The sequence below is a fragment of the Pteropus medius genome, unplaced genomic scaffold, assembly GCF_902729225.1.
Source record: "Pteropus medius unplaced genomic scaffold, Ma_sr-lr_union100, whole genome shotgun sequence".
Lineage (NCBI taxonomy): Eukaryota > Metazoa > Chordata > Mammalia > Chiroptera > Pteropodidae > Pteropus > Pteropus medius.
This window is the reverse complement of record NW_024347791.1, coordinates 27785686-27804824: the sequence shown is the minus strand read 5'-3', so window position 1 is coordinate 27804824 and position 19139 is coordinate 27785686. Positions and strand designations below refer to the sequence as shown.

Sequence of the window (19139 nt, the reverse complement as noted above, 5' to 3'; positions counted from 1 at the left end):
GAATTATTGTTCTAAGTGTAATCAGTTTTTGATTTAATTATATAATTCTAATATCTAAAGCTCAAGTTCTAAATTTTTCTAGATCTGTGTATGCGCATATAGGTATAATATTTTAATATTCAACTGATAATTTTTATAGCCTCGTGAACTATATCATATTTATAAATCAATAATTGAAGTTAACATATTCAAAGGCATGGGCAATTCTAGTCAGCAGATATTTTAATTCTTTATCAATCAGACTTATAAAATTTGAGTCAAAATAAAGATTAAAACTTTTAGGTAATAGCACAAGTTTTTTAATTATATAATTTTTATTAAGGTGAGCTAATAGAATATACAAAATTTTAGTTTATACTCTGTCATATAGATATGAATCACTCTAGAAATTGATTTTTAATTATGGCTCACTAATAATAATTAGGATGAGTGGAGAAGAAAAATGTGTGTTCATTGATATTTGCTTCTGTGCTACAAAATTATTACATATATTCGATTTAAGATATTTTGACATACTTCACTATTCCACATGTATAGGAAGTGAGCCATAATGTCACTAAAAGCAAACTATTCTGTAACATCTTTTGCTCTTTAATAAAAGCAGTTATTTTAATAGCCGTGCTGACCTGATAATTGCTAGTGGGTCTAAATTGGATGTACTTTAGTTAATGCATCAGTAAGTGATGTACCTTCAATGAAATTAAAAGATTCTAATCTAACCTAAGAAGAGATCTTGTTCATATTGACTGCTTTAAATTCAGACTATGATTTCATATTTTTTAAGTGGCCCATGTCTTAGCTGACCCCATTAGTGGATACAGCTCTCTTTTGGCATAACCAGTTGCTGCTGAGTAAGCATTTCTGAAAGCCTCTGAATAAACTCCATCAGACAACTACCAATGCCTAATTTCAAAGAAGGGGACACTGGGTTAAAAAAAAAAAAAAGATATTTAACATGGAGATTGAGAGAATACTAGGTTGAATTGAAGGATAATGAATTATCAAATAGCAATATTTATTCCATTTTCAATGAACTTGATTTTAACTTTTTTACTTGGTATTAACTTTTTTCTGCAAGATACTTATTCAGATTTTATCAGTCATTTGTAACCTGAAGAATTATTAATTTTGTTTTAGTTTTTCTTTTGTAATTGATTTAGTGATTGGTTCTTTTATGTACCTGCCCACAGGATATAATTTGTGGGGAGTATGTTTCTCTAAATACAGGACAGTAGTCCTACTTCATCTTCCACTTCCATTATGGGGACTACAATTCTCGAATGTAGCAAGGAAAAGTATTAATAGTGTGCCAAATAGGTACACCTATAGGATAGAAAGGTGCTTCTGATTTTCTATTTGGAATGGACCTTGTGTTTCTAAGTTGGAGAGCAGAAATTAAGAGAAAAATTAACTTAAAGTGGACTTCCTGCCCACTTTACGAAGGGTGTGTTTGGGTTGCTAACTGCATTTGAATTTCAGATGCATTAGAATCCATTTGCATGGAGTAGCACTATCTTCCTTAATTCTAGCAATGGGTATGTGCATGCATAGCTTGGCTGACTATTTTTGTGGTGTCTTCTCTTAATGTTTGTACTGGGAATTTGAAAGACACTGCACAGCTCTGCTAGCCAGATGCCATTTTAAACTGCTAGTCTCCGCTATTCTGTGTAATGCAAGGTAAATTGCTGAATATAAAGGATTTTTACCCCCTACTAGCTGTGAAGGAGAATTAAAGTTCAGCTCCAATTCTCTTTCAAGAAATTATCTCTGACACCCTGAATTCCTCTTCTATCAGACTCAGTATACTTTGTCACCTTCGTCTTCGTATTATTGATGCGAATGTCTTGCCCATCAGATGACAGACCTTCAAAAGTCTAGCTATTCAGATTTCCCCTTTTTCTGTTACATAATCTACTCAACTTGATAGACCTTCATTCATTAAGTGATGTGAATTGAATTGAAATTGGCTAATCTGCCCTGATTGTGTGGCCATGTAACCACAGTAGTATTAATTGTGATTATTAATGTGTGTTTATTAAAAGTTATGGTGTATATAGAACTTTCCAAGCAGTCAGTAACTCATATTTGTTTATGCCTAGCCCAGCTGTCTTCCCAACTCCCTAGACCATGCAGTGCCTTGCCATCTACTAATGTACCACAACTGTTCTGTGATGCATCTGTTTTCCTAATTGGTGGAACTGATAAGGATAAATGAGCCCAGTTCTCCCCCTGCAGGCATATATGTGCTGTCATAAATTCACTAATCACAGCCCTTATCTGGGGGTAGAGGGATGGGAATTATTTCTATTTTCAGGGAGGGTCCTGATTTGGAGCTGTGGCCACAGCCATGGATGGGGTAGAGGAAATGCAGAGAGGGAGAGAGGGAGAGAGGGAGAGGAGAGGGTGAGAGGAGAGAGGAGAGAGGGAGAGAACACCTGAGTTGCTTTCTGTGATTCATCCATGCTCCCCATCTGCTTATTTACCACTGCAAAGCCAGAAACAGGCTCGATACTGCTTTTGTATCTTCTGCCTGCCTGTTTCAGAGTCTCTGGAAAATATGGAGAGAGGATTTTTTCTTCTCTTAAAGGATATTTTAGTTATATGCCAGAGCTTAGTATCCTTTGATATGGTACCAGCCTCCATGGTATATCTTTTATCTACTACTTCTATTTCCTTTTCCTTTACAGTATTCCTGATCACATCCCTTAAGCCGAAATCTAGCCAATACTCACCTATATTGTTTTTGTAACTTCCTAGTTATAGAAACTTTATAGCCTCATTGAGGATCAAGGTTTTTAGCTGTTTTAGTCATTGCTCTATTCCTAATACCTAGCATAGTCCCAACATACAGTAATTTTTTTTTGCCATTATATAAATTTAAATCTCTTTTCACTTTAATTATATTTTAGGATCATATAATATTATTATATAGTTTATCTTAGGTTCCTTTGCTTTGGAACTATTATTTGCCAACTTTGAACACCTACTTTTTTTTCTTTAGTTTTTATCTTCTTTATCTATCTACCATTCTCAGTCAAACTTATGTTTAACCGAATTAGATTGAGTATATGATTCCTATTCAACCTTTTAGTAAGATTCAAACAATTTGGTTATACAATTTTTATTCTCTCTCGTATCTTTAAATTCAATCTTAAAATCCTATATTACCTATAAGTTCTTTCCTTAAGTTAAATAATGGGCTAATTAGTTGAGATCTTCATCTACTGCCCTTCATTATTCTCTGCTTAAACTGCTGTATTTCTAATACTTAATTAAAAAATATATTATAAATTTAGAAAATATGTATTGAACACCTATGTTCTACATAGGTTTGGATATATAGACAAGAACAAAAGACAAAGTTGAGGCAGTAGAGCGTCTTGGTTAAGGTGCCGTTCATGGTGAATTCGGAATTCCCTTTCTGCTTTGCTACCCATGCAAGCTTGGAGGCTAAATGTAGTTTTTTCTTCATATGAAAAAGAAGTAGATATATAATAGCAGATCTGAAGTCTCTTGTTGCTTTAACATTTAGTTATTTCTGTGTTAAATAGCAGCATATTTAAAAAAAAGTAATTTATACTTTATAATATGAAACAAGGTTGGTCAAACTATTCCATAAAGTTTTCACCTAGATTTCAATTGGCTTGCCCTTTGGGACAGTTTTCATTATAGTTGATTTTAAATCTGTATTAGTTTTCTACTGGATTATCAGGTTAACACTTAAAAATATGTAGTTACTTATGTAGGTAAGTCATTAACAATGATAATTAAAATGAATATATTCTGCAAACAGTTTTGAAGCTCGTTGCTTTTGTGTGATAATTATCTGTCGTCAATGGTTAGATGATTTGTTTATTTTCATAGACGTGTGAACAAATACTTATTTAGCATGTATATCATAAAAACTAGTGGTTGTCAATTTCCAGATTTTAGTCAAAATTGAAACTCTGAATAACCTGTGCTGTTTCCCACTAAATTACATGTGGTTTTGTGTATACATCTTAGTTTCTTTAGCTGTATAGCTGTGAAGTTGGCTTTAATAGGACTGTCTACCTCATAGCGTTAATTTGAGACTTAACTGAAATAATGTTTTTGTTTGTTTGTTTGTTTGTTGTTGTTTTGTTTTTTTTTTACTTCATACTATGCTAAGTTAAAAATATCCTTACCACATGTCACATGGTAAGGATTCTGTTAATTTTATTATGATTTTTTCCTTCTCTAACCCATTTATCATTTTTCTACCTACTTGTTTATAAAGAAACAATATATATTAAAAGAGTGGTAAAAGAAGAGCATCTGGTCATTTAAAAATAAGAGAAATAAACTCAATAAAATTTAATAGAATTACAGATTCTTTTGAAGACAATTGATGAATATTGAAGTACAGTACTTAATTCACTGAATAGTGTATATTCTGACAATATTCTACTGAAGGAAGTATTTAATATTTAATGATCTCATTATATTTAATAAAACATGAGAGAGTATGGATTTCAAGATATAATTCTTTCCATTAACAGGAAGGTTTGATGTAAATGAGTATCGGTATAATTGTCCTTAAAGACTAAGCACATTTACAATATATTAAAATGACCTCTAAAAATTGTGTCTGAATTTCTTGGTATGTTAGGTAATTAAATAAAACATTTTACTGAAATAATTTATATATTATTTTATTTGAGCACTTGATCCAGTACAATTTTGTATAATGATTTTGCTCTGGAAGCACTGTTTTGATTAATTTTAAAGTAGCTACAATAACTGGGATATAACTAAATAGGTAATATTTTTGTATTAAAATATAAAACATTAATTTTAAAGTAGTTTAGATTTATTATCTTGCTTGAAAAATCAATTTATGATTTTAATTAATATATTCTTGTAGTAGTATCTGAAAAAAAAAGCTCCCTTTTCCTCTTAAACGAATAGAGAAGATTCATACTTAGTTCAGTTATTAAAATTATTTTTATAGTATTAAAGATATATTTTCTAATTTTTGGTTATATGTTTATCAAAAATGACCTGGAGGAGGTATCTCTTTATAGGAATCAAATTGATTTGAAATTTACTCTTAGTCTAAAATTTCTTAGTTATTACTTTCCAACATTTTTCTCTATTTAAAGAGAAAAATCAAATGGAGAAATAATTCACTAATTCATTTACATAAGTTTACAGATTCTTAATCCTGTTTTCTTATGACAAACCACAAAAATAAAAAGTATCTGACACTATATTGATTAGTTTTTTCCACATGTCCTTTGATTTTTTTATTGTTTTATTTGAGAAATAAGGTAAAATAATGCATGGACAGCTAATACATGAGTTACAGTACAGCTCTCATCTTTAACTTTCTATTTTGATAAACGCCAAAAAGAATACAGCAGACCTATTTTTTTACTGATTTTCATCCATTGGATAAATCAAGATTAATTATTCCAAGATAATTCCTGGCTTACCAGATTTCTTCACGCTATTTCTGTACTATTTTGTAGTTCTGCATTTGTATTAGTCTCATGGCTTGTACTCTCTAGTATTTCAAATCTCTATAGACATCTCTCAGGTTCTGTTTTATATTTAAGTTATACACCTGTATGGGATTCTGATTTGTACTGATGTTCTCACTGGACCAGAGGGCCTTCTGGAATGTGACCCATGTTTTAGGTCCAACACTTCCTAGGTTGCAGCCTATATACTAAGCCTATCCTGGACACAAGCCGAGGGCACAATTGTGGACTAAAAAGCATGTTTGTTGTATTCGTTATCTTTCTGGACAACCCTCTGTTTCTTCAAAGCTTTCATGATCTCGCTAATACCATGAAACAATTTGATAAAACCAATCAGAAATCCTAGAAACAAAACATGATGTTTTAGACTCACTTATAAAACTTATATTAAAAATAAAGCCCTTAAAAATGCTGCTTAACATATAGAAATGGATCTTTAGTAAAATAATTAGTCTTTGTGTTACCTGGATTGAGCCCGATAGTTGGGGACTTTCTGCACCTCAGATCATATTATATAGGCAGCTGTTAATTCGTAAGACTAACTGCTATTAGAGACCCGCAGTTCCAACAGAATAGTCACTAATATTTTAAAAGTGGCAAAAGAAATACACACACACACACACACACACACACACACACACACACACAAATTGCTCTTTCATAACAACAGGTAGAGTGAATATGAGAATTTGTGCAAGAGGTGGCGGTGGAGAGGATCAGACTTTTTGGGTAGTAAATGTCATGGTCCCGAAGTGAAGGTCGATTCCTATATTTAGACTGGTTGTTGAATGTTGGATGTATGTTTGGTTGAGAGTAATCTCAGTAACTCTAGTGATCACAACTCTTGCAAAACCTAAAACAAGAGAAAAAATATGAACAGGTCTATGAGAGTAGGGAGACATCATTAGCCCAGGCTAATTCATATCCTACTGCTATTTCCAGGGGTGAATTTGTTTATCAGCCCCATTAGGAAAACAAAGTTGGAAAAATATTCCCAAAAGGTGAGATTATCATCAAAAGAGGGATAGGAATGTGTCCATCTACTATAATTCACTATAGTAACATACAGGATCTTGAGTAGTAATAGTTTGATGCCTGCTGGTATGGTCAGGTAACAGAAGCTACCTTAATGAGTAAAGCACTATGGGCTTCCAAATCATGTGTAATAGTTTTTTGGTTAAGGAAAAAGGAACATCAGGAGAAAAGAGGTAGTAGGCCTGTGGGAGAGGAAATGGTGGTGATAGTTAAGATCAAGTTATTGCAGGTCCTAGTTACAACTGTTACAGGGTCAGCTTTAAAGAGTAGGCCCTGAACTGCACACTGGTGGTCAGTGGTGCACCATTAGAGAAGGAAGAGCAGAAAGTCATGAAGGTGTGGGTGTTCCACAGAAAACACCATGACTCCAGCTTCCTGAAGTGAAAATCTGAAAGCCATTAACAGAAGCACACTGGCTGATATGAACTGTCATTTTTTCCTTGTAGAAATGTTCTAAAAGGAGTTAGGTTGCCTTATTTAGCTTATTCCATGCTTGGTAGCCTTAGAGACCAGAACAAAGAATGAACTGTGACCCTTGTTTCCTGCTATTATCTCTAAATGCATCTTAATATGACACTAAATATTAATGATATAATAGCAATTGTAACACAAAAGTAACAAAATTAAGGTTAAGATTATTTTTCTTCTGTTAAAATTATATTTCACTAGTGACACCCCCACAAAATAGTACATATTCTTTGAAATTGTTATACTTTTTCAAAAGCTTGCAAATTAGTGTAAACTCAGGACCTGCAGAACATCCTTTCAGCATTATGAGATTCCAGAAAAAATGTGAATAGGATGTTTCAGTTGTTAGGTAATTTTCCAGATGTCTTTTTTTGTGTGTGCTCAGATAATTCAAATGGCTTCCTTTCAACATTTCAGGCTTGTCATGTCCACTGTATTAGAGTGTGTAACATTTTTGAAGGAATTTGTCACAGATATCACATTTCCACCTTAACTTTCTAAGTTTGAGGAGTGCATGCCAAGATCACTATAAATACATCCTAATAAACATATTTTCACCAATTTTTGAAGATTTTTTATTTCAAATGTCAATATTGTATGTGTTATGATAAGGGTAATTTAATTAGTTATGGTTTTTACTGATATTTTGAATAAATTTATTTAGACTGTATTTATAGTGAACCTCAACATTTGCAAATGATAAAGACAGCATTGATTCATATATGAGCATTCATTAAGAAGCACATTTAAAAGTTTGATTTTAATCATGATTTCTATGTCCTTCAGTAAGTAGGAAGGCAGTGAAAATTCCCCTAAACCATATAATTTAGACACTTAAAATTTAGAGCATTTCCTTTCAGTCTTTTTTTTTTTTAATGCTTTATTGGCTTAGCTGAGATTATACATTACATACAATATTATATATCCTGCTCATCCCTTTTCCCTTTGTTCATATTAGTATAACATCAAAAAGTGTAGAGGGTGATTTAATAAATTTTTAAAAATAAAATTTATTTTTAGATATAACACAAACAAATTTTAACTAATTTAGAATGTATAAGGTTCTGTCTATCCACAAGCATTCATTCTCTTGTTACTTTTTAAAAATATTTATTTATACATGAGCACAAGTGATTTTTATTTATTTACATTTGTTTGTTTGTTTATTTATTTATTATTTTATAGCCTACAGCACCTCGTATTCCTAGGTGGTTTCCCATCCAAGTAGTAACCAGGCCCGACCCTGCTTAGCTTCTGAGATCAGACGAGATTGGGCATGTTCAGGGTAGCATAGCCATAGACTGTACAAGTGACTTTTAGAAACTATTTTTTTTATAAAATAGTTGAAACAGCATGATATATGGGTTAGTCGTGTTCTATTCTATAAGAGCTCTATATTTCTGAAGATGTGCTATAATTTCAAACTGAAATAATTCAAAACCGATCCTGATGGAAGATGGCACATATATTTGTTAAACAGCGCAAACATAGTGCGCAATTGACTCCATCCACCAACTTTGAAATGATGTGATTCTTGGAAAATTTTGTAATTTCTAGCAATAATATAATTTCAAAATAAGTGAATTTAGAGAGAATTTGCACTAGTTGAGATTTACTTAACTGTGACAATTATAGTGGAAAGAAACTTCTATTTGGATTTGAGAACACCTGTACTTGAATCCTAGCTATGGGTAAGATTAGAGAATTTGCTTAACCTTTCCAAGCCAATTGTCCATATCTTGGACAATTGTTGGAGATTGCATGTACATAGTGTTTGTTTAAGTACTTGGCTCAAAAACGAGATTCATTTTATACTATTTCTTTTCATGATTGAGCGTATTTGACCATTCCTCTGGCTACTTGTTTCCACAACTGGCTTTTAAGCATTTGTAGAAATTCATTTCTTCTATAGAAGAACTTAGATATTCCAGGGTTGATCAAAAATGGCTTAAAATTCAGAGATGTTCAGGACAAATGCCTGATTAATAATCCCAGTTTACTCTGTCATGAGATTTCTGATTTTTGGTATTTGTCTTTATACTGATCAAGTGATGAGTTTTTCATGCCTATTGATTCTCAAGAAGAGAAGTGAGAAACTGATACAACTCCAATAACGAGAGACTGTAACTATTATCTTAATTAGTCATGTGCCTCTTATGACGGGGATATGTTCTGAGAAATGCATCGTTAACACAATCTCAACATTGTTCGAATGTCGTACAGTGCACTTATACAAACTTAGCTCATATAGCCTACCATCGTTCCTGTATGAGTTATACTTTGATATGACTGGCAGCCCAGTAGGTTTGTTTACACCAGCATCACAGAAACACCTGAGTAATTATAGTGTAAGCCCTGACACTTGGCTTTTCTTTTTGTTATGCAAGCGTCTGACTTAAATTTTAATTTCCAAGGCATCCACTTCAAAGCTGGCTAACTCAAAAGCATAGCCAGTTCAGACTAGATAAAGAACCAAGTCACCTCTCCATCACCACCACACCAGGCTCCTTTGTTTTAGAGATCCTGGTTGATTTCAGTAACGGGCTACCTGTTTTTGTTGTTGTTGTTTTGTTTTGTTTTTTCTCTGCCCTCACTTTAAATTTCCCAGTCTTCTGTTTTAAATTTACAAATGGAGAGTGAGCTCCTGAAACCCTAGGCCCCACCTTTGACCTCAGTAAAAGGAGAAGCCCAGGCACTGAGCACAGGGGCTGTCTCTACCAGTGACCTTGCTTCATGCCACCCCCTTTCCCTCAACACACACACACACACACACACCCCACCTGTCTTGTATGCTCCAGGGCCTATAAGTAATAAATTCTTTTTTTATTCAAAATTTTGTACTGATTATCTCTAAAGAGTGTTTTGCAACCATAATAAGAATCACGAAGGACAGTCTAGTGCTAATTTTGGTTTAGAAAGAAAAGACATCTATGGGATGAGCCCAGGTGAGCTCCCTGACACACTTCCAGTTGATAATATTGTTATAGATAGGCTGAGATGGCACAAAATAAAAATCCTTTATTCTAGGACATCACTAAGCGGTAGTTTTTCAACTTCCATTGTAGTCTTATAAGACCACTGCCTCAAGTGCAGTCTCTCATTGACCAAAATGTTATGTGGCATGTGACTGTTTTAGAGGTGTGGGTAAATACAAGTAAAGGATCTTTCAGCTCAAGAAAAATCTGAGAAGTCCACCCCTTCTGGCTTGTTTCCTGCTGGTATTGTTCACTTTATGTGTTCCTGGTTTCAGATGAAATATAAGTAACACCAACTTTATTTAAATTAAAATGTATCATATGTTAGAAGAAAAATGAAGCATCTTTGTACTCAGTATAATTGGGTATGGGACTTTTTATTGGAATAGGGTTATAACAAATGACAGGTTTTGAATATTAAATTAAATTGCTTCATTAATGTTAAAGTATAATTGTGAGGGAAACAATGGTGTAACTCATAAATATTAGTGTACTTAAATACCGTAATCTGTGCTTCGCCTTATATTTAATTCATTTGCAGAAGAAGGACTTTATTATATTATATGCTATATTATCAACTGTTCTGGACTGGTCTTAAATAGACTGACTCTGAAAAAGACTATTTTTAGCAGCTTTATCTTGTTATTTACATTGCTTTACTTTTTTTTTTTTTTGGTATGTTTTAAAAAGCTAGGTTACAAATGAACAAGACAAACAAACAGAGACTCATGGACATGGACAATAGACTAGTGGTTACCAGAGGGTAGAAGGGGAGGAGGGGGGAGGGGAGATGGGTAAAGGGGTCAAATATGTGGCGACAGAAAGAAATCTAACTATGGAAGGTGAGCATAATGTAAATATATATATGCCTTATTACTGTTAAAATGTACAACTGAAACTTAATGGATTTCGTTAATCGATGTCACCATGAAAATAAATAAATTAATTAAAATAAAAAATAAAAATAATAAAATTTAGGTTACTTATTCAATGGTTTTAATGGTAAAAATTATTATTCATTTTACCTTATTAATTAAAATCATGCTTTGAGTAATTTGTCCATGTCATATTTTTTATATTTTATATAGATGACACATTACTCCATACTTTATTTTCCTTCGTTCAAGAATTTTAGACTATAACTTATTTATCTGATATCGCTGTCTTCTAAATTAACAAGTCAACATCATTAAAAATATTCTAGTGATGTCCTTTGGATCAGTTTCACTCCACAAGTTTGAATAAACATACAGTGCTAAAATGTTCCTTACAAATACATTGAATTGGTAGGGAAAAAAAGAGGAGGCAGTTTGTTTTGAGAAAATGTTTAGGTGGTACTCTCATTGAAGAAACTGAAAAAAGTATTAACTGTTTCTTAATCCCTACATATTCTACTGACAATAAGAGGGGTTGCCATAAACATCATTTGGATCACAGCATGATTCTGTTTCAAAACTATGTAGCAGAACTCCATCCTGGATTCAAATTTTAAAAATAACATTTAAAAATTCTCTTTATCTGAACAATAGTTAGAAGATGATTTATGTTCAAGAAAATTTGAAATTATCTTACTGTTTTCTGGAATGGATTTCCACATTCTTGTGCTGCTTTGAGTTATACAGGCTTATGTATGGAAATGCCTTCTCTGTTACACAGTGTCACTCTCACTGCTATCTCAAGATTCATGTGATGCATTTTTGGAAATAGTGACCCCAAGTCTAAATGAGTTAACAAATATCTGAATTTTTGGATCTGATTTTCCCAGTACTTTCTATATTTTCTGAAGTACAAAGAATTGTCTGTTTCCTTCTAGAATTTATGTAAAAGTCAGAGAGAATATTTTATAACATAAAAAATATACACTTGTTTCATTGTTTTTGCGAAGTGAGAAAAATATTGGCTATTTCTTAAGAAAAGAAAACAAAGTAAAAAATGACTTTAGATAAATTAGAATTTATATCTTCCATATGTTGGTTGTTGTTTTCATTTTATATTTATTTTATAGATCATTCATCTGTGAATATCTAGAGGTTATTCACTTGTTTGTACTCTTTATCTCATTTTATGATTTAAATGCTATCAAACTTATACATGAATGTAAAAAAATATTTCTATATTGATATATTTAAAAACAACAGCAACAGCAATACTGTTCTCTTAGATGATAATGAAATGGGTAATTCTGGGTTCATTTTCATTTGATAATATTCCAAGCAAATGCTAAAGATAGTGACACTCTATAGTAGAAAGAGTTGCTGACTATCGAGGGAAGACTATTCTGAAACTCATTTTCTTGGTTGTCATCCCGATGAACCTCTTATTATTTGACTGTGAAGTTAATCTTTCTCCATGAAAAATTGCAAGCAGCCATTTTACTTGATCTTGTTGGGCTCTGTGCCTTTGCAAGTGGGCTATCTCTTCTTAATTTGTTCATGATAGGGAAAAGCAATTTGTAACCACCCAGAACAAAAATCAAATCTAACTAAGACTTTCTTACCTATTGTTTTTCATAAAGGTTCATTTTGAATCTACTTGAAGTACATAGAGTAAGCTATTTTTTATGGGGCTCAGGTAAAGGACATTATTTTGTATTACCTGATAACATAGCATGATCTTCCAAAGTTATTTTTCTATTAGAATATCTTTATAAACTTAAATATAATCCTGAGTTCATATTTTATACCCCTGTATTAAATTCATAAAAGTTTCTGCTGCCAGTTTTAATATAGCAAATATGTTTTCTAGAACCAATAATTCTCATCCTATTTTGAGGTTCTGATGTTCCTTTTTGAATACCTGAAATACAGGACTGAAGGAAAACATTAACAATAGGGACAGATATTGAGGAACAAATCTCAGAAACTACACAACTATTGATCAAATTGCAAATATAAAATTTTATTAATGTTCATAACTAAATGAGAGTATGGATTTAACTAGATTGCAGCTCTGTAAATATTTACAGTGAATTTTGAGTTTTGCAATTAGTGCTAACAATTGTTTAGCAACTCTAGATTTCTTAGGCTTCAACCACCTTACTAAAAGTTTTACTTGGCGGCTTCCAAGAATGGTCACAGAGCAGTGCATGTTTTCCTCTGTGATCAGGGGCAGGTAGCTGGAGGTTCACATTTGTTGATTTCAATTTGACACTAATAAATAGCCATCTGATTGAATGATACTTAGAGTTTTCAATATACAGAAGTGAATGCTAAAAATACTTTATATGTTATCGCATTTTCTCTAGATAGTCCCCCAGGTATCTTATAATGTGGGGAGTAAGGATGAGACTTAGAAAGTTATGTGTGTATTTATCTGATGGAAGGGAAGATTTTTCTATCACAGAGCTAAAAACATTCTCTAAACATGATTGCTTTTCTCATTGATTCACAAAGAATACCAAGCCATAAGGTTTTCATTTGTGAAGTTAATTTTTACCTTGATCTTTTCCTCTTTCTAATTATAGCACCTTGGAGACATTTATATGTTCGATATTAGCTTTATGTGGAGAAATACAGTATATTACCATTATTCACAGTAGTTGTTTGTGTAAAGTTGCTGGAACACTGATTTAGTGAATACTGAAAAATACAGTGTTAGATTCCAGTGAGACTCCAGTCACAATATTTTTATCAGTGGATGAATACATAACCTTGTTTAAGTGTGTTTCTGTTTCAAAATGCCATGTTTAATATTTATTGATGATTCATTAATATTAAACTCATGGCCAACAGCACTGTAACTCAGCCTGAATGAAGCTTATCTAACACAATTATTTCTTCCCTAAGGCACATCCCAGTCTTCTTGTGCTTTGGAGTATTAGATAGGGCTTGAGCACTATGCTTGGGGCCATTTTCAAAATGCACAAAAGTGCAAAAATGCGGCATTAAATATACCTTGAAAAAGACACTTGTATAGAGTATGAAAGCTAAAACAAAATGGCAGAGGGTTGCCTTTTTCGACCTCAGCTGGGAATGTGTACATCAGGTAGTTCAAATTATTTGCAGCTCTGAACATGTATGTCCTTTTTTCAGATGATCCTGAAAAAAAATGTATCAATTTTAGGGCTAAGCATAAATTTTAGTGAGTGGATAAATTTGCAAATTACAGAATCCAGAAATAATAAGAATTAGCTCTACCGTATGTTGCAAATCAGAATGATTTTGAAATGTGTTTGTGTCTGTGATGACTGTATGAAACTTCCTCTTAGTTTTGGGAAGTAATTATAATATTTTAAAGTTACAAGAGATCTTAGGAATCAACTAGTTCAAACTCCCATTGCATACAGGAATTTCCTGTAACATATCTCTGAAGAATCGACATCAAATTTAAGTTTTAACATTTGCTATGATTGGGAACTTACAAATTTTACAGGCACTGATTGTGACTTTTGGCTGTTTTAATATAATCTTTATCAGTTGCTTCTACTTCTCATTTTTTAAAGCTACAGGACATAAACCCTTTTCTTCATTCACATTAAAAAATCTTTTAGAAATTCCAAGTTTGCTAAATATTAATATACTCTTACTTTACTAAGTTAAATAACTTCTTAAAATGACTTCTTAACATGACTTCTTGTTTTATTTTCCTATGTTTTCATCCAAATTGTTTACAAGAAATAAAAGCTGAATAGGTCAGTCTCATGTACAAAGTTTTAAAATCTTCTACCATGATTGACTATAACTTTGGTTCAACATTTTATAAATCAGTTGACTGATAGGAGTTTATCTTTTTTTTTTAATCTTCAATAGCATTCAGCTTTGTCCAAATACTTTTCTGTGTGTGTGTGTGCGTGTGTGTTTATACACAAAAAAATTTGTAGTCATAGTCACTCAAGTGACATTGACAATAGGAATACAATGTCTTTACTGATGAAATTTGCTTTTACAAAGGATTAGTTTCTTATGATTATGCTATATTTCACATTCAGTGTACTTTACAAGAAATAAGTTATGGATATTGTGGATGTTCTTATTGTTACAGTCATGTTAACCTAGACTTTAATCTGTCAGAGTTTAATGGACAAATTGAGGTGAATCAAAAACTCACTCTTGAGGATGATATATTTGGATTTCTATCTTCCACGTGTCATTCTCTCTGTTTCTCTCTGTCTTTCCTTATTGTCTTTCTCTGTCCATTTAAGTCTTTAGTTTCTTTAGAGTTACTCAAATGTTTTAAACATGTGTTTTTCAGTTCATATAAAAAATTATATTATCTGTGTTCCTATTATTTGATATTTTAAATATTTTATCTTTACCTAATTTTATTTGTATCTCTACCTATCTATCTACTGACCTACCTACTTGCCTATCATCTGTTTCTTGGAGCATAACTGTAACAGCTTACAGTATACAGTATACAGTAAAAAATGTGGAACATATTTTTTACATGTTCATTTTATTTAAGATAATAATAATAGGTCTAAATATGAGGAACACAATTATTTTTCTTGCTCACTTAAAGATATGGTCATTTGTTATTCTAAATGTCTCTTTTCACAATATATAGATATATAAATGATAAACATCTCATACAGGTATATCAAAGATAAATGAGATAAGATTCATTATATCATGGGAGTGAAATCATGATAGCACTTTCTGGAAGGAAGTATTGATACTGATAGTTTGATAGAGGGGAGGAATATTAAATAACTTAAAAGCATTAATATTCTTGAGGCTTTGAACCATTTTTCCCTTTGAACACAACTAAGATGAAATTTTTTAAAAAATTAAATATTCTCTATCCCTTGGTCTTAATCCATTCAGGCTGCTCTAACAAAAAAATACCATAGACTGGGTGGCTTTTAAACAACAGAAATTTAAACCTCAAATTTATAGAAGCTGGAAAGTCTGAAATCAAAGTATCAGCAGATTTAGTGTCTAGTGAGAGCAAGCTTCCTTCTCACTATAAGCTTACCTGGTGGAAGGGGTGAGGGCTCTATATCTGTAGGGTCTCTTTTAAAAGAACACTAATCCCATACAGGAGGGCCCTACCCTGATGTCCTAATCACCTCCCAAAGGTCACATCTCCAAATGCTTTCACATCGGAGGTGTTAGGTTCCATGCTATTTTTTCTTAGCATGATATTTATAGTAATTTAATTTTATTTATAGGTATTTTAAGTGAACTTCTGCCCTAATTATTGTACATATCGATAATATCTTTTCTGGACCCTTTTTCCTCCATCTCTGCTATATGTGTATTTTATTCCTTCCCTAGGGACATTGCTTTAGTTCTGTGGTGCTTTGCTGTCATGCCCGTTGGTGTTTTTCAAGTTTGCACATCCTGCTGTGCACTATTATATACCTTTTTGTCAGTGAGTGACAGCAAAAGGGAATTTCCTAGACTCTTGATCTTGTTAAAGTCAGTGTTACAAAGACCAGAATTAGAGTCAGTTTCACTTTACTGCCCATCACAATCAGAAGAAAACATATTCTAAAAGCATACAGATTCATTCAAAAGAAGCATAGACTAACCTGTTTTCAGATAGCTTAAAAAAATCCCATGTTTCTAAAACTACAGGTTATTTAGAGAACGATTTGCTAGAATGTATATTTCTCATTTTTCATCTTTGCTTTTTACTTCTTTACAACTTTGGCTTTCTAACAACTAGCCAGTGAACATGTTAAAGTTGAAAGTGTCTATATACAGTCAGTTAGCAGAATTTCTAGGAAATGCCTTTTACCTGGCTTTTCTTTGAGACTTTTGTCATGACAGAGATGCATCTGTTACTCACAACTCTTGGTAACTAGAAATAAGAGCAAAGTATTAAAAAGTGGTGTTCTAATTTTTTATTAACATAATTTCTTCCCAGTACCAATTTTTTTTTATTCTTATTTTATTTGGTATGGAATGGCATGATTTCTAAAGTTAAGGAAAATCCTACTTTAAATTATTTCTTATTAAGTAGTAAATAATGTATTTTGCAACAATAATTTATTGCTATTTTTTTCGAAGATGAGATGCTTTTTTCAGAGATGTTATAACCTATAAATTCTATGGAAAAGCTAGAAAATTAACTGGAAACATTAAAAACTTTAGATGGAAACATTAAAATATTAGAGAATTTACTGTACTTGATGAAAGATAAAGATAAAACAGCAAAATGGAATCTGTTTTTGGAATTCAAGTCTTTTGTTGTAATCTCTTAAGCTGTTAGATTTAGGAAGTGTTTTTATGACCACTCTGTTACAAATGTGATTACTTAATCTAAAAAAATGGTTTTCGTGACTTTTCTACTATGATGTACAAATTTCTTGCAGAGTGTTGTGCAATAATAAAGGACTCCCAGGGAATTCTTTGGTATACTGTTATACAAATAGTTCTTACCTTACCATTGATAATTTTGTAAAGAAAATATAACTAAAGTCCTACTTTTAAGCATTAGCCCTAGAAAGGAGATGAAAATTTATTCTTTTACATTTTTATTACTTACCTCTGTCCTTGAAATAGATAGTTTAATTTATTGTCTATGTATGTTTTCTCACCTGTAAAATGTAAATAAGCTAATTTGAAGGTGTAAACTATAATTATAGCTTCCAAGTTATAAAAGTAGAGATCTTTACTAAAGATCTAAATCAATAATATCTACAGGTAGGATACATTTTCTTTTCAGTTCAGTTAAGAAGCAATTAAGTTGTCAGTAGTCATTCTTCCACCAAATTGTGTTGTGGTACCACAATATCTTAATAATTGAATTATAATTACTAAGGAAGTCAAGGTTTGTTTGTTTCTTTTTTTTTTTCTGTTGGCCATTTTGCTTTATTCCATTTTTTTTCAAATATTACCTAAACTATTTAAACTTATGGTTGTAGAAGAGAGAAAGCAAAGAGGCTTTTGTTAATTAGCACACACATAACAAAAATAGCTTTTTTTCTCATTCCACATGTTCTTTCTAGAATTATTTTCAACTAGGCTCTTGTGCCTCACCAAAGCAGACTCAGTACTCTTCGTTCAATGTTTAAGAAGTATTTTATTTCTGCTAAGCTCTTAGAAACTAGAAATAAAAATAAAGTAAGGTCATATCCTCAATAAGCTTTCTTTTAAATATGTCATTGAGAAAAGTAAATAAACCAAGCTGATGTTAGGTCACACTGCTATGATTGGGCTAAACAGAAGGTGCTTCTGAGGAACACATGGGATGCCTATACTAGATCAGGGATCAGAGTAAATTAAGGACATTTTCTGGGTAGTAAAATATCTGAGCTGGTGCTTTAGATGAGTGGTCTTTGGAAATGGGCAACTAATGGAAGGCTCTGAAGCAAGAGAAGAATTTCAGGTAGCCAATTTGCCAATAAGTTGGAGCAAAGATTCGATCCATCTTGCAAAGATTATTTCAAGCTATGCTAACTAGTTTGATTTTATTTTAAAGGATATGGAATCGTGCTTACAGATTATATGTAGTGTTCAAATATACATGATCAATTTTATCTTTTCAAAGCATTCTCCTGCAGCAATTTGAAAGAATGGCTAGAGGATGGTTAAGACTAATGTCTGGGAAAAGGAAGGTAATTTAATGACTTGGTATGTCTGAGTGGTAATGACCAGTGGGCAGTTGAGTGCTCTGATCTGAAGCTCAAAAAATGTGTCACTCTAATGTCATGAGAAACCATCTTCCATGTCTGTGGTAAATTTATAGCACTTGGAATAAATATCTGGACTTCTTATACTTCCAGTGCTCTTGGTAATTAGAGATAGCAGGACTTCTGATTTGAGACCACTGTCTGAGATTCCAATATTCTGGAGAAGCAGTTGGCAAACTTTTCTTTAAGCTCTCTTTTACTCAATGGGTTAGGCTTCCTGGCCTTACAGTCTCTGTGGAAACTATTCAATATTGCTGTTGTAGCCAGAAAGCAGCCACAGACAAATATAAACAAATGGATGAGGTTATGTTCCAATAAAACTTTATTTACAAAAGAGGCAACTGAGCCTCTTGCTGTAGTTTGCCTCATGGAGCATAGATAGCAAAATTAAAACCACCACACTTCAGTGGAAAGAGCTGACCTTTGACTTCACTATATACACTGATTGATAAAAAACAAAACAAAACAAACGAACAAACAAAACCCTAGTTCTTTTTTTGTATTGTTAGTTTATACCACGAGTCATAGACAAGATGACAAAATCATAGGGAAATAAATCAAGACTAATTCTCTAGA

At 32.3% G+C, this 19139-nt stretch overlaps 1 protein-coding gene and 1 pseudogene across 1 annotated transcript in view; one reads left to right on the top strand and one right to left on the bottom strand.

Moving 5' to 3' along the window:
- CADM2 (cell adhesion molecule 2) overlaps positions 1–19139 on the top strand; it is a 982117-nt gene that overhangs the window by 26021 nt on the left and 936957 nt on the right. The gene's annotated exons all lie outside the window — the stretch shown is intronic.
- LOC120615236 (uncharacterized) lies at positions 8191–8309 on the bottom strand (annotated as a pseudogene).